The following is a 22,772-nucleotide window of genomic DNA, read 5'->3' as shown; positions in this document are numbered from 1 at the left end:
CACACACACACTCGCGCACACACACACTCGCGCACACACACACTCGCGCACACACACACTCGCGCACACACACACTCGCGCGCACACACACTCGCGCGCACACACACTCGCGCGCACACACACTCGCGCGCACACACACTCGCGCGCACACACACTCGCGCGCACACACACTCGCGCGCACACACACTCGCGCGCACACACACTCGCGCGCACACACACTCGCGCGCACACACACTCGCGCGCACACACACTCGCGCGCACACACACTCGCGCGCACACACACTCGCGCGCACACACACTCGCGCGCACACACACTCGCGCGCACACACACTCGCGCGCACACACACTCGCGCGCACACACACTCGCGCGCACACACACTCGCGCGCACACACACACTCGCGCGCACACACACACTCGCGCGCACACACACACTCGCGCGCGCACACACACTCGCGCGCACACACACACTCGCGCACACACACACACTCGCGCACACACACACTCGCGCACACACACACTCGCGCACACACACACTCGCGCACACACACACACTCGCGCACACACACACACTCGCGCACACACACACACTCGCGCACACACACACACTCGCGCACACACACACACTCGCGCACACACACACTCGCGCACACACACACTCGCGCACACACACACTCGCGCGCACACACACTCGCGCGCACACACACTCGCACACACTCGCGTACACTCGCGTACACACAGAAGTGACAGGGCAGCAAAAGCAGAGACTCTGACCAGGTTTCCCTCCCTAGCCCAATTTATAAATCCAATTGTAGATGCTGAGCTGCTGCCTAAACTGAGATCAGCTAACACACACATACACAGAAGGGATTGAACAATAGACTGCCCAAATCACAGAAGCACTATTATATACTGGCTTTAGCAGCTGAATCTTTTGGGAAAGCCTCTATTTCAGATCTTTATCTAATACTGGGTGGATTAAAGTAAAATTATTTCATTTTGTCTTTAAACATTTTACATGGAGACTGTAAAAAAGATTACTGCAAGATACTTGAAATGTATTGAATCCAGCTCTACAAAAATGCTTTTCAGCACACAGAGATTGTTCCTATACCAGCTTTGTTATACTACATGATTACAAGATGCCTTAGATTTGGGCCCCTACAAAAACATAGCAGAATCTCTTGTAGAAAATATATTTTCAAATTATTCACATCATTATCTTAATATTGTTTCTACAATATTTTTCACTGTGAATTTTGACAGTCTTGTCCAATTATTTTAAAATACATTTTTAAACAAAATTAATGAAATATATAATGCACTATTCTTACAAGACAGCACCACAAGAGAATCAGATGACCAGACAATTAACTATCAATCTTGCATTCAGAAATGTGCTTAAGCTTGCTAATATTTTTAATAAATGTATCCAGAGGGAGTTGAGGAGCCAAACTGCTTTTATCTGGAGACAGTGCGGAGCACTACAAGAGGTACCTGCAATTGATTATAAAACATACATACATTCATCTTCTGCTTCAGCAAGTAAAATAAGTTCCATTTGTAATTTGTCATAGCTCATTAGCAAAAGCATCTGAAACTTCAGCAGTGATGCTTAAGTCCAAAATTCATAACCTACTGTTTTTCTATACACATTCTAAACATTTAGGTATGTTTGAGGCAGTAATGTATCAAGGAAATCCAACCTGCATTAGATAATAAACCTAAGCTTTGTTCTTGCCGTTAAACAAATGTCAACCCCAAAATATATTACTACCTTTGATACATTTTAGGCTGTGGGGCATAGGCATACAGTGCCTGTTATTTATCAAGAGCACAATTTTTAAAAAAAGTAGCACTGCAATTAAAATGGCACAATAAGGTCAAATCATACTATCCCATCATCTACTCGAGTATTATGAATTATAACAAAAATATGGAGTATTTAAAGGACATACATCTTTGTCTACAGTAGTTAATCATCTGAACCCCCACTGATGTGGTACCCACAACATTCTACTACAGTATTGCTTATTTTTATGGCAGATTACAGATACTAAGTATTCCTGATAGACAATAGCATAACTAGTAATTGTCTATAAAGGCAGGCCCTATATTAAATTAAAGCGATATATAAAACTTTATTTTTTTTTTAAAATGTAACTAAATATGGAAAAAGACTTGGATTGTTATTGGTAAGAAAATTACAAAATAGAGTTACTTCGAAGAGTAGGCAATACCGATTTCCTATCCTGTTGTTATGCCTCCAATGCACACATCTTGCGTTAGTCTATACCGGTTAAAACTACATGCCCGATATGCTAGAGTCAAGATCTCTAAAGAGTCACACGGACTCGAAACGTTAATTCTGTTTCTGTCTTCACAGATGCTGCCAGACCTGCTGAGTTTTTCCAGCATTTACTGTTTTTATTTCAGATTTCCAGCATCAGCATTTCACTTTCATTTTATTCTAAAGCCAAACTGTCTAATTATCTGTCCAACCGTGTTCTCAATTTACTCGATTTCTCTTCCCAAAATGATCCTAATTTCACAATTGCTATTTTAATTATAACTGGAAACGTCCAGAAAGACATGGTTGAGGTTTTTAATCATTTTACTGAATTATTTCCTCCCAATACCGAACGCCCATGACACAGGAGCGCGGGCACAGGACTGGGGAGCCGGGGGCGTGGGGACGGGGACGGGGACGGGGACGGGGCCGGGCAGTATCTGACCTGACAAGCGGCGGCCGCTACTCCGGCCCCTCCACACTCGCCCTTGTCGTATCGGGATTTCCTGTCGCTCTTTCCTCGATGTCCTCCTCAGTCTCCGAGCATGGCCTCGGCCTTTGGCTGTTGCACGATGAAGGTCTCAGGTGGTGGCGGCGACAGCAGCAGTCCCGGTGCCAGTAGACAGCCGTGATGGCCCTCTCTCGATGCCGGGTACTCACTCAGTCCCTGTCTCAGAGAACTCAGGGCCGCCGCTCTCTCTCTCTCTCCCTCCGACCACACCCAGAACCCGGCACCCAGGCAACAGCGACCTACCACAGCCGGAGAAAGGAGGGGGGGGGGGAGGTGAGTGGCCAGCCCACCCAACACAAACACCACTCAACTACAGCCCCAACCAAAAAGCCATGCAGCACTCAACGACAATAATTCCTTTTTAAATTGAACAAACCTTCACTCTTGTTCACAAATTATTCCAAATCTTTCCAAACTCCGCAATACTCAGTCCTCCCGCCGCCGCCCCCCCCCCCCGGAAGTGTTCCGGCCCTAAAGCAACTCAATAACAGATTGAAGGAGGGACAGGCAGATTCATATAAAAAGAACAGCGGTTAAAAGTCAAAGTAGGAATGGTAATGTAAGTATTTAAAATTTATTACAACATATTTGTGTATTTTTCATGGTTCCTAATGATTATGAATGCAATCCCAGGTAAAGGCGGGAGGGTTTGACTATCAGCAGGAAATGAAAGGGAGTTGAGATTTAAAACAGGAAACCAATTCTTTGATATTTTAAACCGGTGAGACTAATATTCGATATTTACTTTAGACGTTAACTTTTTTTTTTGCTTGAAACTGCTATTGTGGCAAAACAGATGGATTCCCTTGGACATTGAAGCTTCCAGATGATTGGCGGTTGCCATGGGGAGAGAGGCATTGACGTGATAGCTGTGGGCGGGTCCTGCAGCACCCGACTGCTTTAACCCCAGAGACAGCGGCACCACAGCAGCACCAAATATCTCGTTGGTGCGTGGTACACAGCCCACCACAATTATTGCCGTCCTCGTTCAGAGACAGATATATTCCTCACATTTTTTTCAATCACTGTGGAGGAGCCAGGCTTCAAATCTTCACAAGGAAAGCTCCCTGAATTCAGCTGGAGGGTTCAAGGCCACCGGACCACTACGTATATCCGCGGTGCATCAATTCACGCTTACCTTATAAGAATGATTTTCCTTAATTTGCCCTTAACATGTTCATGTTTGTCGGACTGTAATGCTAATACATTATTTAAACAGCAGAGATGAAAGAAGTGCGAAGGTTGGGGGTCTTAAGTAAAAGCAATGTTGGAAATACACAGCATTCAAGTCAGGCAGAATCTAAAAAGATAGAAAGGTTAATATTTCAGGCAGATCTCAAATATGCTGACAGGCTTGCTGTATATTTCCAGCCTAATGGCATATCATTTCTCTATTATAACAATACCTGTCGAATTATTAAGATTAAATAAAATGCTTTGGCAGCGAATACCTAATTTGTGAGTACATTGATACATGCGATGTTTCCAATAGTGTGTCCTTTGTATTAGTAAAACGCCAGTTGGGATTCCGTGCAGCTGTGTCTATTGTCAAGTTTATCAAATTCCATCCGCTTGCAGTAAGCTATTTCGTTCCCGGTATGATCCCTGGTGACACGGAAAACATTGCTGGACTGCAGATTGCGTTATATTTGGAATTTTGGTAAAAGGTCCCTCCTAAAACAACCAGTCTTTGTCACATACTAACTAACCTGCTATGTTTCTATATACCATTTTCTGTTTTTGTTTCAGATTTCTATGAATCGCATTTCTCAGTATTTTTTTCTACCGGAGATTTCGTCTTTTTAATGGGTACTTCCCCTCCTTGACCTAAATTCATAAAATAATTTGACAATTATTATCATTTGTTGCTTGGAGTTTACACGTTATTCCCATTTTTCGACCTGTTTTGAAAAGATGTTCCTGAAATTAATCAAACCTGTGACAAACTGTTGTCTTTCGCGATGCATCATTTTTCCAAGTATACCTTTCAATTTTGTTTGAGTTAAAAATTAAACTGGGAAGATCATTTTGTAGCAAATTAGAAAGAGGAATACGGCATTCAGTTGAGTATTTTGATTGCTGTTGTACAACCACTCAGAAATCCTCAATAAACAATTGTTTTTCAATGCATGTTCACTACATTTAGTTTCGTGGATAGCACGTTTTTAGACGTGGTCACCCCACAGCTTACGGAAGTACAAACAGAGAGGGAATGGGTGACCATCAGTCAGAAGAAAGGTGTCAAGCAGGTAGTCAGGAAATCCCCAGGGTGCATCTTGCTTGAGAACCATTTTTCTGTATTGGAAAATAGTGAGAGTGACAGTTCCTCTGGGGAGTGCATGCTCATGGCACTGTGAATGGCTCAGCTGAACAGGGGGAGGAAAATGAGGGGAAGAGCAGGGGAACCCTGGACGTCCAGAGATATACAGGATTGGATAAAAAGATAAAGGGAGGCTTATGGCAGATACCGAGGACTCAAAACAGCGGAAGCGCTGGAGGAGTATAGAATGTGTGTGTGTGTGTGTGTGTGTGTGTGGTGGGGGGGGGACTTAAAAAGGAAATTAGGAGAGCAAAAAGGGAGCATGAATAAACATTGGCAGGTAAAATAAAGGAAAATCCAAAGTTATTTTACAAGTACATTAAGAGTAACAGGATAACTAAGGAAAGAGTAGGGCCCATTAAGGACCATGGTGGTAATTTGTGTGTGGAACCGGAAGACGTAGGTAGGGTTCTAAATGAATGTTTGTGTCGGTGTTCACAAGTGAGAGGGACGACGTGGGCATGGAAATCAGACAGAAGGACTGTGATATAATTAAAGAAATTAGCATAGAAAGGGAGGAGGTTCTAAGTGGTCTGGCAGGCTTAAAAGTAGCTAAATCTCCAGGCCCGGATGAAATGCATCCCAGGCTGTTGAGTGAGGCAAGGGAAGAGATAGTAGGGGCGCTGGCAATAATTTTCAATACCTCTGTGGTCACAGGAGAGGTGCCAGAGAACTGGAGGACAGCCAATGTGGTACTGTTATTCAAGAAGGGAGGAAGGGATAAACCAGGGAACTACAGGTCAGTCAGTCTAACCGCAATGATGGGGAAACTATTGGAAGCAATTCTGAGGGACAGAATTAATCAACACTTGGAGAGGCAGGGATTAGTCAAGGACAATCAACATGGTTTTGTTCAGGGAAGGTCATGTCTAACTAATTTGATTGAATTTTTCGAGAGGTGTATAGATGAGGGCAATGCATTTGACCTAGTCTACTTCGACTTCAGAAACGCTTTTGATAAGGTCCCACAGTGGAGACTGATAACAAAGGTAAGAGCCCATTTGATCCAAGGCAATTTGACAAATTGAATCAAGAATTGGCTGAGTGGCAGGAAGCAGAGGGTGATGTTTGAGGGTTGTTATTGTGACTGGATGCTTGTGTCTAGTGGGGTTCCACAAGGATCAGTGTTGGGTCCCTTGCTGTTTGTAGTATATATAAACTATTTAGACTTGAATTTAGGAGGGTTGGTCAGTAAGTTCGTGGATGACACGAAAATTGGTGGGGTGGTAAATAGTGAGGAAGATAACCTTAGATTAGAGGAGGATATAGATGGGCTGGTCAAATGGGCTGATCAGTGGTAAATGGAATTTAATCTGGATAAGTGTGAGGTGATGCATTTGGGCAGGACAAACAAGGCACGGGAATACATCATGAATGGTAGGACCCTGGGAAGTACCGAGGATCAGAGGGACCTTGGTGTCCATGCCTACCAGTCCCTTAAGGTAGCGGGACAGGTAGATAAGGTGGTTAAGAAAGCATATGGGATACTTGCTTTTATTAGCCGAGGCATAGAATGTAAGAGCAGGGAGGTTATGCTGGAACTGTATAAAACATTGGTAAGGCCACAGCTAGAGTATTGTGTGCAGTTCTGGAATCCACATTATAGGAAGGATGTGATTGCACTGGAGAGAGTGCAGAGGAGATTTACCAGGATGCTACCTGGGCTGGAGAGTTTAGTTATGAGGAGAGATTGGATAGACTGGGGTTATTTTCTCTGGAGCAGAGGAGATTGAGGGGACATTGAGGTGTATAAAATTATGAGGGGCATAGATAGGGTAGACAGGAAGGAACATTTCCCCTTGGTGGAGGGATCAATAACCAGGGGTCACAGATTTAAGGTAAGGGGCAGGAGGTTTAGAGGGGATGTGAGGAAGAATTTTTTCACCCAGAGGATGGTGGGAATCTGAAACTCACTGCCTGAAAGGGTGGTAGAGGCAGAAACCCTCATAACATTTAAGAGGTGTTTAGATGTGCAGTTGTGATGTAATGGCATTCAAGGCTATGGGCCTAGTGCTGGAAAATGGGATTAGAATAGTTAGGTACTTGTTTGACCAGCACAGACTCAAAGGGCTGAAGGGCCTTTTTCTGTGCTGTAGGCATCTATGACTCTAGTCAAGGCAGTGTAAGTACACAATTCAGTTGTTATGTTGGCCAGAACGTATGTGCTTCATGGAGCACATTTGTTCATTTGTGTATGTGGGCTTTCAATTATAGAACATAGTTTCTATCCTGTCGATGCTCATTCATTAATCCAACACGCTGTGCTAAATACAATACAAATTTGATTCCACAAGACAGGTTCAGATTGGACCAAATCACTAACTGTCCCTTCGCCTCGTCACAGTGGTATCCAGTACCTAGGGGCCTGACCCAAACACCCGTACTAACAACAACTTCCAGGTGTTGATCACTTTCAATGTAAAGAAATACTTCTTGACATTTACCTTAGAATGCCCCCCATAACTCTCAACCAACCTGTCCTGATAGTCTGACGTATCTGTTATTTCAGGTTACTATATCTTATTATGTTTCTTATATAACTTCTTAAGGTCCCTCTGAGACATGTATTTGGGACTCGAGAGCTCTAGCTTTTTGTGCCTGTCTTTAGAGCTCTTCGTCTGACACCAGTAGTTATTTCTTTCGTCTGTAATCCCTTTAGAGTTGAATGGTCCATTAATGTTGCAGTATTTACATGAAATATTGAAGATGCAGTCTAACCAGGAAACTGAACAGTTTCAGCAAAACCTTCGAAGACTTGACCTTAATTAAGGCGACAATATAATGTAGCGTTCTATTAATCTGATGTAGATCCATCTCATAAAGTGTCAGTGCCACACACCTTAAACCAGCTTATATTTCACCCCTTTCTTGGATTCATTCAGTTCTGTCGAAGGGTCATGAGGACTCGAAACGTCAACTCTTTTCTTCTCCGCCGATGCTGCCAGACCTGCTGAATTTTTCCAGGTAATTCTGTTTTTGCTTTGGATTTCCTGCATCCGCAGTTTTTTTGTTTTTATTTTTGCACTTATATGGTAGTAGTCCTGCTTAAAATAGATTTTGAACCAAATAGTAATTCCTGAAAAAATGGAACAATGAGAAATGAAAATGGCTCATGAACAGATATAAAATAACATGTTAATTATTTTGGCAACTTTGTTGTACATTTTTTAAAAAATATATGAAAGAGACAGGAACTGAAAAGTTTATTAACTTCTGCAACATGAATTAAGTACTGGATAGGAAGAAGTAAATCCAGGATCAACTATGGGATTGAATTGACTAATAAGGGACAAAACAAATGAAATACTTGCATTTGTATGTCACTTCTGTTTTTGCAATGTTAATTGAAGGATGAATATTGGCCAGGACACTTGGAATAGCTGCCCTGTTCTTATTCGAAATAGTACCATGGGTTCTTTTATATCCACTTGAGCAGACAGATGGGAGCTCGATTTAACATCTCATCTGAAAGATGGCACCTCCAAAAGTGCAGTACTCACTCAGTACTACACTGGAGTGTCAGACTTGAATTTTGTGCTCAAGCCTTGGAGTGACACTTGAACGAGGGACCTTGTGATTCAGATGGGAGTGTGCTACCAGCTGATCCATTGCTGACAGAAAAAGAAAGAAGAAAAGGGAAATGAAAAATATCTGACTAATGGAAAAAGTCAGGCATCAACAGCAATGGAATCACTGGAAACCTCCGAAGTATCATAAAGTAGAGAGGAATCAATAAATGATAGCCAAAATATAACAAAGAAAATATCAACATAAAAATGGAAAATAATTAATAAGTACTGATATGGTGCTGCTGTGTTACAGTTCACTCAGGGATTCCAAGTTGCAGTGGCAACATGCAATTATACATGCATGTTGTAGTCCGGAACTATGGATAGTGATGGTACAGGTTCCAACTTTCTTTCCATCACATGGCTGATGAGGAATCTCTCCCACTCTTACCAACTGCCATTGGTGTATGTTGAAGGTTTTGTAGGTTGTTACTGAATCTGTTTGGCTGCATTATAAACACCTTCCTTGGCCATCAAGTCCTAGGGTGCAACTTGAATCCAGAGCTTCTGGCTCAGAGGCATGGACGCTGCCCACTAAGCCACAAGACCTCCCAAGTACAGATACAGCCTGGATAAATCAGAGAAAAATAAGAAAATATTAAAGTAACAATAAAGATTCAAGAAAATTAAGAATATGAGCCTAGGATGATTCAGTTGGAAATTTCAAGATCGGCAGATCAAAAAATAAGCAATATTGGATTCTACACCTATTACTCACTCCACCTGACTTTCCTATTCATTGGAGAAGCAAGTCATTCTATTCTTTGCTGGATTATTTGCAGAAACGTTTGCAAAGAGAAGAACGCTGCCTCTCCTTTTGGCTGCTGCAGAAATATGCAATTTCCTTACATTAAGTAATCAAACCCTGCAGTCACAGGCACTTTTGATGCTGGGAACTTGCTGACATTTTGCATATCTAGAAATATATACAGGGTCAGCATACTAAAGGCCAGCCAAATGGTCTTCTCATACTTCTATATTTCTGATTAAGCTTGTATACAATCAGAAAGTCTAGGCTCGTCTCGTCATCGTCAGCTGTCCCACAATACGAGGATGACATCTGCTCCGGGTTGCGAGTTTCTGCCACGAGCCTTCATATGACTGAACAGACTGATTCTCGATTCACAGATCTTTGGGCACATGGGGCAGGATGTCCCATGAGGTAGTGGGATCTGGAGTATGGGGATTTATTTCCTTTTCTTTCTTTCTCTGCCCGCTGCTCTGCCTCATCATTAAGACATTTTGACTCAAAGCGTGATGCAGCTTGGGTAATGAGTTGTCATCATTTTGAATGATTGGTAACAAGCTCCTCTCAGTCTTTAATGTCAAAGCTGTTGTGCTTCAAGGAGAGCTTCATAGCACCTTTGAAGAGTTTCCTTTGTCCTCCCCGTGAACTTTGGCCATTTGATAGTTGAGAAATGGGTCCTCCCATTGAATCAGAAGGATGGGCCATAGGCACTGCAAATGGAATTTCTCTAGCACTTGGCTAATACTGCTGTTCAAGACGTGAAAGAAAGATATAGACTACTTAGTCTAATTTTGGTAATGGGCAAATTCCGAAGATCCATAATCTAAGTTCTAATTAATAAACGTTTAGAGACGCTTGGGTAAACAGGTGTAGCTCATGCAAATTTGTTAAAGACATATTGTATTTTGAAGATCTAATTAATTTGATAGTTAAAGGGAATGCAGTAAAAATGATACATTTGAATTTTCTGAAGGCATTCAATAAGATACCTCAAGGAGGCTTGTTACAAACAGTCAGGCATCTGGAACAATAAAGGATATAGTAACATTGGATAGAAAATTGATTGGTAGACAGAAAACAAATAGTGAGGATAAATGCGTGTTGCTCATTCTAGGGAAAGATTGGAAATAGTGTATTCCGAGGGTCAGTGCTGGACCTACTTTTATTCTCAGTTTCTGTAAACATTTGGCATATGGAGCATATTCTCAAAATTTGTTGACACCACAAAAGTACTTTTGGCAAATAGTGAGTAGGATTATGAAAGACTGCAAAAGAAAATAGAAAGCTTAGTAGGATGAGCTGACAGTCGAGAGGCACAATTTAGTATGGATGTGTATGAGGTGATGCATTTTTGGAGGAAAAACAAAGAAGGGCATATACAGTTCATGGAATAATATTGAAGGGTTTGGATAAACAGAAATACATAGGAGTTCAAACACATTTACTTGAATGTGAGTCCAGGTAGATAAAGCCATAAAGAAAACCAATTAGAATTTTAGATTTTATAAATTGGTATCTGGAATTTAAGAGTGTTGAACAAAACTTGCATTATATAGTGATTTTAATATAGAAAAACTTTGCATGGTGCTTTATGAGATCTTAAAATGGACGCTTACCCAAAGAAGATGTTAGCAGGGGGTGAACCAAAGCTTACTAAACTAGATTTAAGAAGAATTTTGGAGGGGGCGAGCAAGTTAGAGAGATGGAAAGCTTTAGAGAGGGAGTTCTGGAGCATATGGACCTAGCAGTGAAAATATACAACTGTCATTGTTGGTGCAAAAGGAAGCGATGCAGAAGAGGCCAGAGGGTGAGGAATTGAGAGTTTTGGACAGGTTTGTAGGCTGGAGGAGGTTACAAGGATAGGGAGTGGTATGACCAAGAAAGATCTTAAATATGAGAATTTTATATTGGAGGCATTGTGGCATTGGATTTAGAAGCAGGGCAGGTACCAATTTAGAATAGCAAAGATAGGAGATGTGGGTGAACAGGACTTGGGTTTTGTATTGGTTACAGAGCATGGAGAATGGGATGCCAGTCAGGAGAGCATAGGGATAGTGACAACAATCTGCATTTATATCGTGCCTTTAATGGAATAAAACATCCCAAGGTGCTACATGGGAGCATTGTAAAACAAAAACGTCAAGTCTTGAGCTGATAAAGACATGGAGAAGAAGATTAGCAACTACCAACTTTGGTAAGGTTGGAAACAGGAAATGTTTATGGAGGTGGAAGTAACTGATCTCTATGATAGAAAGGATGTGGAAGTTCAGGTCAGGGTCAATTAAGACACCAAGGTGGTCAACATGTCTCATTCAACCTAAGAAATTTGAGTTCATACGGAAGGTATTGTTTAGGGAAGACAATTAAATTAGAGGAGAGAAACGCATTGCCAGTTTGCCTGCATCTGCAAAGATGTCACCAGCGGTTTCTCTGGACGCTAGAAAACCTACCTGGGAATGAGTATAACCTGCCTTTTCTGGGTCTGTGCCAGCATGGAAGCATATGCCAGGCTATGCTATCTGTTGCAGCTACCTACAGCATAGAGTGTAAGGCCTCTTAGTCAAGTCCCATTTCAGGATTTGAGCACAAAAATCAAGACTGAAACTCCAGTGCAGTACTGTGGGAGTTGCTAGACTTTGGATGAGACATTAAACTGAGGTGCTGTCTGCCCTCTTGGGTGAATATAAAAGATCCCATGCCACTATTTTGAAGAAGAGGAAGTGAGTTATCTCTGGTGTCTTGGTCAATATTTATCCCTCAATCCATATCACAAAAACAGATTATCTGGTCAATATCACATTGCTGTTTGTGGGAGCTTTCTGTGTGCAAATTGGTTGCCATGTTTCCTACATTACAACAGTGACTACACTTCAAAAGTACTTCATTGGCTGTAAAGCACTTTGGAATTTTCTTTGATCATGAAATATGCTATACAAATGCAAGTCTTTCTTTTTATAACAGTCAATTGTGGCAGGAGGAGAAAAGGATGATAAGTGGGAGGAAAATGACTTTGGAACTTGAAGGGCTGAGAAGTGGGTAAGGCAGGAATAGGGAGCAGGGACAGGCAAGTAAAAGGACACATCGTGAGAAAGCTCGAACCTTTACAGTCTTTAGGTATTTGATGCTACAATGACACCTAGCTTTGCAATAGGAACTGGAAGAATACAATTCGAGGTATGTATAATAAGCAGATAAGTTTAAGAATGTCAGAAGGGCATGGCAGACAATCATGGTGAAAATAGAATGCTGGGGAACCATGACAGGAAACTATTTAGGAAGCATTATTAAAGGAAGTGTGCCTAATAACGCCATTTCAGTCCTTTATTTTTTGATGGTTGCCATGTTGGATGTTGACTTTTAGAACAGACTATATAATTTTTACCTGATGACATCTGCACTGCATAGGGTTAATGACTATGATATAGGTTGATTCGTGGGAAACAACACTGTCACTATGTATTATACACAAATGCATCTTTTTTTTCTTGCATGTCATCAGAATTTGTTTTAAATTAAACAGGGAAAACTTGAAGCTTTTGAAACTTTGTATATGGACTAGTTTTGTAGATAGAGTAATTATACACTTATATTTTACTATACTAATTTTACTTGTAACTTTTCATAATTTTAGAAAATGAATTTTACATATCATAACTGTGAAAATGAATGTAACATATAATATTATATATAAAAAGTATTGTTGTACTAATTTATTATAAGCATCACCAGAGGGCAATTCTTTCATTCAGTTTTTCTGATCAATTATAGATATTTTTGTGCAGCAGAAGATTTTTCTTTCAGTGTATGGTTCATTTTTAGCTACAGGGGCTGTTGGAATCATGAAAGACAAGTTCAACATTATAACTGACAACATATTAGATACAAATGCATTTTTTTGCTGACAAAATTCTCAAAATCCTGGAATGCCCTTCCTAACAGCACTGTGGGTGTACAAAGAAAAGTACAGCACAGGAACAGGCCCTTCGGCCCTCCAAGCCTGCGCCGATCATATCGCCTGTCAACTAAAAAATTTTGCACTTCCAGGGTCCATATCCCTCTATTCCCATCCTATTCATGTATTTGTCAAGCTGCCTCTTAAACATCACCGTTGTACCTGCTTCTACCACCTCCTCTGGCAGCAAAATCCAGACACTCACTACCCTCTGCATAAAAAAACTTGCCCCGCACATCTCCTCTATAGTTTTCTCCTCTCACTTTAAATCTACATCCCCTAGTAATTGACTCTTCCACCCTGGGAAAAAGCTTCTGACTATCTACTCTGTCCATGCCACTCATAATTTTATAAACTTCTATCAAGTTGCCCCTCAATCTCCGTCGCTCTAGTGAGAACAATCCAAGTTTCTCCACCCTCTCCTCATAGCTAATAACCTCCAGACCAGGCAGCATCCTGGTAAACCTCCACTGCACCCTCTCCAATGGCTCCATATCTTTCTGATAATGTGGTGAGCAGAATTGCATGCAATATTCCAAGTGTGGCCCAACCAAGCTTCTATACAGCTACAGCATGACTTCCCAGCTTTTATACTCAATACCCCTACCAATGAAGGCAAGCATCCCATATGCCTTCCTGACTACCTTATCCACCTGCGTTGCCACTTTCAGTGACCTGTGGACCTGTACACCCAGATCCCTCTGCCCGTCAATGGACTTAAGGGTTCTGCCATTTACTGTATAATTCCTGCTTGTATTAGACCTTCCAAAATGCATTACCTCGCATTTGTTCGGATTAAACTCCATCTGCCATTTCTCTGCCCAAGTCTCCAATCGATCTATATCCCGTTGTATCCTTTGACAATCCTCTTCACTATCTGCAACTCCTCCAACCTTAGTATCATGTGCAAACTTACTAATTAGCCTAGTTACATTTTCCTCCAAATCATTTATGTATACTACAAACAGCAAAGGTCCCAGCACTGATCCCTGCAGAACTCCACTAGTCTCAGCTCTCCGTTCAGAAAAGCACCCTTCCACTGCTACCCTCTGTCTTCAATGACCAAACCAATTCTGTATCCATCTTGCCAGCTCACCTCTGATCCCATGAGACTTTACCTTTTGTATCAGTCTGCCATGAGGGACATTGTCAAAGGCCTTACTGAAATCCATGTATATAACATCCACTGCCCTTTCACTGTCGATCATCTTTGTCACTTCCTCGAAAAACCCGATCAAGTTAGTGAGACACGACCTCCCCTTCACAAAACCATGCTGCCTCTCACTAATACACCCATTTGCTTCCAAATGGTAGTAAATCCTGTCACGAAGAATCTTCTCCAATAATTTCCCTACCATTGATGTAAGGCTCACCGGCCTGTAATTTCCTGATTTATCCCTGCTACCCTTCTTAAACAATGGAACAACATTGGCCATTCTCCAGTCCTCTGGGACCTCACCTGTAGCCAGTGAAGATTTCTGTCAAGGCCCCAGCAATCTCCTCCCTTGCCTCCCTCAGTACTCTGGGGTAGATCCCATCTGGCCCACGGGACTTATCCACCTTAATATTCTTCAAGATGCCTAACACCTCCTCTTTTTTGATCTCAACATGATCCAGGCTATCTACACACTCTTCCCTAGACAAATCGACCGCTAAGTCCTTCTCTTTGGTGAATACTGATGAGAAGTATTCATTTAGTATCTCTCCCATTTCTTCTGGCTCCACACACAGATTCCTACCTCTGTCCCTGAGTGGGCCTATCCTTTCCCTGGCTACCCTCTTGCTTTTTACATACATATAAAAGGCCTTGGGATTTTCCTTAATCCTGGTTGCCAGAGACTTTTCATGACCCCTTTTAGTCTTCCTGATTCCTTGCTTAAGTTTCTTACTACTTTCTTTATATTCTCCACGGGCTTCATCTGTTCCCAGCCTTCTAGCCCTTAAGAATGCTTCCCTTTTCTCTTTGACTAATCTCGCAATATCCTTCATTATCCAAGGTTCCTGAAACTTGCCATGCTTATCCTTCATCCTAGCAGGAACATGCCGATCCTGAATTCTTATCAACTGACGTTTGAAAGCCCCCCCACATGTCAGTTGTTGATTTGCCCTCAAACATCTGCCTCCAGTCTAGATTCCTCAGTTCCTGCCTAATGTTGTTATAATTAGCCTTCCCCCAATTAAGCACCTTAACCCGAGGACTCCTGTTATCCTTATCCACCAGTACCTTGAAATTTACTGAATTATGGTCACTTCCCGAATTGCTCCCCTGCTGAAACTTCGACCTTTGGGTTCATTCCCTAATACCAGGTCCAGTATTGCCCCTTCCCTAGTTGGACTATCTACATATTGTCTCAGGAAGCCCTCCTGGATGCACCTTACAAATTCTGCACCATCCAAACCCCTAGCACTAAGTGATTCCCAGTCAATATAGGGAAAGTTAAAATCACCCACCACAACAACCCTATTGCTTTTACATCTTTCCAAAATCTGCCTACATAACTGCTCCTCAATCTCCCGCCAGCAATTGGGAGGCCTATAGTAAACCCCCAACACTGTCACTGCACCCTTCCTATTCTGGAGCTCTACCCATATTGCCTCGCTGCATGAGCCCACCGAGGTGTCCTCCTGTCGTACAGCTGTGATATTCCCCTTAACCAGCAGTGAAACTTCCCCACCTCTTCTACACTCCACTCTATCCTGCCTGAAACATCTAAATCCTGGAATGTTTATCTGCCAATCCTGTCCATCCTTTAACCAAGTCTCTGTAATAGCAATAACATCATAGTCCCAAGTACTAATCCATCTGCCTTGCCAGTTATACTTCTCGCATTGAAACAAATGCATTTCAGATCCTCAGTCCCACTGTGTTCAGTAATTTCTCCCTGCCTGCCCTTCCTCTTAGTCCCACTGGCCATATTCACTGGTTCCCAGTCATTTATTTCACCTACTGACCTATTGCTCTGGTTCCCATCCCCTTGCCATTCTAGTTTAAACCCTACACGACATGGACTGCAGCAGTTCAAGAAGGCAGCTCACCACCACCTTCTCATGAACAACTAAATGCTGGCCCAGCCAGCAAAGCCCACATCCTGTGAATGAATTTTTAAAATCACTTTGGCAAGCATGGTAATTACAATGTCAATATTATAATTTTTTGCAATCTATATGGTACAGCATGCCTTTTCACAATTGCTTACAAATAAATTTAAAAAAACCAAAACTATAGCCATTTAAATTCTATCATTTTTATTCATATTTTGAAGTAATGTAGACTACAGATATGAAAAAAGAGAAAATGGATGTTTAGTAAATCTTTAGCTTCGCACACATGTGTTCTGTGGCATTTTTGTTAAGATAATTGGACTAGAGATTACTTAATTTTATTAATTGTTCTCAAATATAACTCTGAGAGGAAGCTCTAGTTTAAAAAGGATCAGGCAAGATGAAGAAAAAGCCCAATCATAATTCTAGGTATCTACAATCTCAATGCATGATTTAATCTTAGATTACGTTCCAACCAAGATGAAGTTTAGCATTTAGATTGTAGCAGAGTGGTGAGTGGTGTGAGCGGTATGTTTGCAGATGCATCTTCAAACCAAATCTGCTAAATTCAACAATAATCACTGCCAGCCTCACATTAGGTAATACTAGGTGAGATTTTAACTCACTCAAAAACCCATTTTTAAAAATTCATTCACGGGATGTGGGCTTTGTTGTTTGGGCCAGCACTTATTGCCTATCCCTAGTTGCCCTTGAGAAGATGGTGGTGATCTGCCGTCTTGAACCGCTGCATTCCATGTAGTAGGTACACCGACAGTGCTGTTAGGAAAGGAGTTCCAGGATTTTGACCTAGCGACAATGAAGAAACAGTATATATATTTCCAAGTCAGGATGGTGAGTGACTTGGAGGGGATCTTCCAGGTGGTGGTGTTCCCATCTATCTGCTGCCCTTGTCCATCTAGATGGTAGTGGTCGTGGGTTTGGAAGGTGATGTTGAAAGAGCCTTGGTGAATTACTGCAGTGCATCTTGTAGATGGTACACACTGCTGCTACTGTGCGTCGGTGGTGGAGGGAGTGAATGTTTGTGGATGTGGTGCCAATCAAGCAAGCTGCTTTGCCCTGGATGGTGTCAAGCTTCTTGAGTGTTGTGGGAGCTGCATTCATCCAGGCAAGTGGGGAGTATTCTATCACACTTCTGATTTGTGCCTTGTAGATGGTGGACAGGCTTAGGGGAGTCAGGAGGTGAGTTACTCGTTGCACAATTCCTAGCCTCTGACCTGCCTTTGTAGCCACAGTATTTATATGACTAGTCCAGTTCAGTTTCTGGTCAATGATAATTCCCAGGATGTTGATAGTGGGGGATTCAGTGACGGTAATGCCATTGAACATCAAGGGATGATGGTTGGATTCTCTCTTGTTGGAGATGGTCATTGCCTGACACTTGTGTGGCATGAATGTTACTTGCCACTTGTCAGCCTAAGCCTGTAAATTGTCCAGATCTTGCTGCATTTGGACATGGACTGCTTCAGTATCTGAGAGGTCGCGAATGGTGCTGAACATTGTTCAATCATCAGTGAACATCCCTACCTCTGATCTAATGATGGAAGGAAGGTCATTGATAAAGCAGCTGAAGATGGCTGGGCTGAGGACACTACCCTGAGGAACACCTGCAGTGATGTCCTGGAGCTGAGATGACTGACCTCTAACAACCACAACCAGCAGAGGGTTTTCTCCCTGATTCCCATTGACTCCAGTTTTGCTAGGGTTCCTTGATGCCACACTCGGTCAAATGAGGCCTTGATGTCAAGGGCAGTCACTCTCACTTGCACAAAGTCAAAATCAGGCCCACATGTTTTTTGGGCCATTGCCTTGCTTTTTGGAGGAATTATTTTACAGCTTTCGAAAACAATTCTTTTTGCTGAATGATAAGTTAGCATTAAGTTATCTTGGCATACTCCACATGCATGGACATCTGATTTAGGTCTATCTACTGAGAGGATAATAAGCTTTGGCATTTGAAATAGGCAAACCTGGAATCACAAATAACAGACCCAACAACATGGGAAGGTCCTGTCCATAAAAAGTAGGACAAATCCAATCCAGTCAATTACTGCCCCGTGACTACTCTCAATCATCAATGAAGTGATGGACTATGTCATCAAGTGGCCCTTATCTACCTATAACCTGCCTACCAATGCTCATTTTGAATTCTCCAGGACCACTTGGCTCCAGACATCAATTACAGCCTTGGTCCAAATGTGGCCAAAAGAGCTGAATTTCAGAAATGAAGTGAAATTTCCTGCTCTTGATGTCAAGATAGCACTTGATCAAGAGCGGGATCAAGGAACCCTTGTAAAATTGAAGTCAGTGGGCATCGGGTGAAAGCTTTCCAATGGCTGGAGTCATACTGGCACAAAGTAAGATGGTTGTGGTTGTTGGAGGCCAATCACCTCAGCTCCAGGACATCACTGCAGCAGTTTATGAGGGTAGAGTTTCAACCCCAACCATTTTCAGATGCTTTATCAATGACCTTCCATCCTTCATAAAATCAGAAGTTCACAATGTTCAGCACCATTTGCGACCCCTCAGATAGTGAAGCAGTCTGTGACCGCATGCAGCAAGACCTGGACAACATTCAGGCTTGGGTTGACAAATTACAAGTAACATTTACAACACATGAGTGATAGGCAATTACCATCTCAAACAAGAGAAAGTCCAACTACCTCCTCTTGACATTCATCACTGAATGCCCCACCATCAGTATCCTGGGGTTACCATTGACCAGAAACTTAAAAGACCAGCCATATAAATAATATGGCTACAAAGAGCAGTAGTCATAGGCAGGCTATTCTGTGGTAAGTAACTCACCTCCTAAATGCCCAAAGCCTCACTGTCATCTACAAATCATAAATCAGGAGTTTAATGGAATGCTCCCCACTTGCCTGGATAAGCGCAGCTCCAACAACATTCAAGAAGCTTGATACCATCCAGCACAAAGCAGCCCATTTGAATGACATCCCATTCACCATCTTAAATATTCACTCCCTCCACCATCAGCACACTGTAACTGCAGCATGCACCATATACAAGATGTATTGCAACAACTTGTCAAGGCTTCTTCGACTGCACCTTCCAAACCTGTGACCTCTACTTCTGAGAAGGACAAGGGCAGGAGGCACATTGGAATACTATTACCTGTAAAACCCCTCCAAGTCACATACTATCCTGAGTTGAAAACATTTCACCATTTCTTCATAGTCATTGGGTCAAAATCCTGAACTCCCTACATAATTGCACTGTGGGAGTACCCACATACCATGGACTCCAGCGGTACAAGAAGGCAACTCAGGGACTCTTAGGGATGGGTGATAAATACTGGCCTTTCCAGTGATGTCCCCATTCCACAAGTGAATAAAAGGAAGAAACATTGATCAGGAGGCTAATAATTGAGTTTGACTGCAGTGGCATTGGGTCATTGCTCCATGGTTGCAGTGTATAACTGCCTTAATTGACCACCTTAAGGTGGGGTCACCTAATTTAAATACATTTCTGATACTTCCATTGCAAAGACCATGACAATTTTGGTGCATGCAGGGGTCTTAGGAAATAGAAAATAGGAGCAGTATGCCATTCAGCCTGTTGAGCCTTCTCTGCCATTCAAACAGATCATGGCTGATCATCTACCTCTATGCCATTTTTCCCCACTATCCCTATATCCTTAATGTTATAAGTATCCAGAAATCTATCAATTTCTGTGTTGAACATGCTCAACGATTGAGCTTCCACAGCCATCTGGGGTAGATAGAGAATCCCAAATTTTACCTGAGTGAAGAAATTCCTCTTCATCTTAGTCTTAAATGGCCTGCAGTGTTCCCTGGTTCTAGATTCACCAGCCAGGGCAAACACCCTATCCACACCTAGCCTGTCATGCCCTGTAAGAATTTTGTAAGTTTCAATGAGATCATCCCTCATTCTTTGAAACTCCAGAGAATACAGGCCCTGTTTCCTCAATCTCTCCTCATAAGACAATCCTGCTATCCCAAAGATTAGCCTGGTGGACCTCCGTTACAATCCTTCAATGGCAAGTGCATCCTTCCTTAGGTAGGAAACCAAAACTGTCCTCAATACTCCAGGTGAGGTCTCACCAAGGCTTTATACAAATGCAGCAGGACATCACTACTGCTGTACTCAAATCTCCTTGCGATGAAGGCCAATATACCATCTGCCTTCCTAATTACTTGCTGCACCTGCATGCCGGCTTTTAGTGACTCATGAACAAGGACACCCAGGTCCCTTTGGACATCAACACTTACCAACCTCTCACCATTTCAGAAATAGTCTGCCTTTCTGTTTTTCCTATCAAATTGGATAATTGGATCACACTTACTCACATTATATTCTATCTGCCATGTTCTTACCCATTCACTTAGCCTGTACAAATCCCCTTGAAGCCTCCTTGCACCCTCCTCACAACTCACATTCCTTTGGAAATATTATGTTTGGTTCCCAGGTAATTTGGCCAACCCTGGTAACCTGGCACCAGCAGCCTGCAGAAGCCAAACAGCACCATTTCAAGCTGCTGCTTTTGAGCTTCTTGTGCAAGAGACAAGGGTCACACTGCAGTCCACAGTATGATCAGGGCAGCATAAATGGAGGCAACAGACAGCGTTAATGTGCTCTGAACTTGGGAGCAGGTGAGAGATAAGTGTGCTGGGCTACCCAAGTTTGACATGATAAGTATAAAAAAATCATGTATAATTTTAAAAATGTCGCCTTACAATCATCTTAATAGCACCTCAATGCATCAAAGATTATATTGTCAGCCTTTATGTTCTAATTGGTGAATATATTTACCCAAGAGGAGAACCATAGGACATGTCCAAAAAAGACTTTCCATAAATATAAGCAGTGCTCAGGAAATGCTGATTTATCTAACTGAAAATTATTAAGATTTAAACTAAAGGTTATTTACTTTACAAAAAGTCATTAAAAACATTTAAATCTTTTCCAAAAGCTTTAAACTTGTTTTGCTCAGGATCAAGTCTCTGTGTAACCATCTAATTTGGTTAGAATCAGATTTTAAATTGAACTGTCATTCATACAAAACTTGTAACAGGACCTCAAAGGGTCACATCATCTTCCACAGGAGCTAGTTTACACTGTATTGTGCTGAAACTAACATTTTAAATTTGAAAGAGCTTTATTTGTTACTGAAACTAGGACTATCAGTGATATTTTGTTGTTGTCTCTAAAGGCATGCCTGCAGGGCTGGGTCAGATATTGAATGTGGGATGTGGGTTGTAAAAAAACAATCTGATTCATTTGGTGCTTAAGACAAGTTTGAATCATTAGCTAGCTGGAACACCAATGTGTTCTTAGGAAGGCTTTATTATCTGCGAACTTATATACTCTTCATAAATTGCACAGTCACAAAATTGTTGCATCATGAATTTAATCACATTGTGGGGAAACGTTAACTTGCCAGGGGTGGCGCATGTTGATGAGTGTGGGAAGTTAAAACATCAAAAAATGCCAGCGTGTCGGGATACCAACAAGAACCTTGAGCACATTCATGAGCTCATGGGAAACTCTTGTGTGTCAGGCGTGTTAGTCTTGTGTGACTAACATAGGCTAACAGCCACTTAAATGCATCTCTAACTATGAATTCTGGCTTTCTAATAAGCAGCAAGAGGAGCAGCAGCAGCAACACTAACAGCAGCAGCCACAGCTGCCTTCTGCTCAGCCAACTGCTGCTCCACAGGATTCCACAGAGTTCAAGATCACAGTGGGTGATACCCCTAGCATAGGGTATACAGCAATAGATGAGCTTTCTGGACATGGTTGAACACCAGTGCCTTAGGAGGCTCAGAATTTTACATCAGGTTGTTACTGACATTTGCAGCCTTCTGGAAGAGGATGTCCTTCCTACCAGACCAGGTGGGCACACATTGTCAGCGGTGGTAAAGGTCATCACAGCACTTAATTTCTTCTAGCTTCTTCCAGGGATCTTTAGGTGACATCTTTAGAATCTTACAATCTGCTGTGCATACGTGCTTCTCCCAGGTGATGGATTCCACGCTCTCCAGGGCAGCCACTTACATCCACTTTGCTACAGATAAAGCTAGTAAAAATTGTCAGAGGGGTGGGTGGTGACAGGGGGGTTTGAATTTGGTTTAGATCTGGATTCTCACAGCTACAGGGAGTCATAGACTGCACACATGTGGCAATCAAGGCACCCTCAGATCAACTAGCAGTATTCATCAATCAAAAGGGATTCCACTCGATTAATGTTCAGTTGGTATGTGATCACTGAAAAATTGTCATGCATGTGTGTGCAAGATACCCAGGATCAAACCATGATGCCTTCATTCTGTGTCATTTAAG

General features: G+C 42.2%; 1 protein-coding gene and 1 long non-coding RNA gene across 3 annotated transcripts in view; one reads left to right on the top strand and one right to left on the bottom strand.

The window, feature by feature from the left end:
• LOC121290298 (guanine nucleotide-binding protein subunit beta-4) overlaps positions 1-3,253 on the bottom strand; it is a 79,229-nt gene extending 75,976 nt beyond the window's left edge. Inside the window, exon 1 of one of the 2 annotated variants that reach the window (XM_041210601.1) lies at positions 3,176-3,253. The gene's annotated coding sequence lies outside the window, so the exon portion shown is untranslated. Of the gene's footprint in view, positions 1-2,733; positions 2,997-3,175 lie in introns of those variants that run through there. The other variant, XM_041210591.1, reaches the window with a different exon arrangement.
• A 14-nt stretch (positions 3,254-3,267) lies between these two features.
• On the top strand, positions 3,268-4,925 carry LOC121290305. The gene is made up of 2 exons (XR_005945762.1): positions 3,268-3,358; positions 3,596-4,925. It is a non-coding gene; the product is annotated as an uncharacterized LOC121290305 (long non-coding RNA).
• The last annotated feature ends 17,847 nt before the right edge of the window (positions 4,926-22,772 follow it).

Source organism: Carcharodon carcharias, chromosome 2 (genome assembly GCF_017639515.1).
Source record: "Carcharodon carcharias isolate sCarCar2 chromosome 2, sCarCar2.pri, whole genome shotgun sequence".
NCBI classification, from domain to species: domain Eukaryota; kingdom Metazoa; phylum Chordata; class Chondrichthyes; order Lamniformes; family Lamnidae; genus Carcharodon; species Carcharodon carcharias.
Note: the sequence above shows the minus strand (reverse complement) of the source record. Positions and strands in the feature narration are given on the sequence as shown.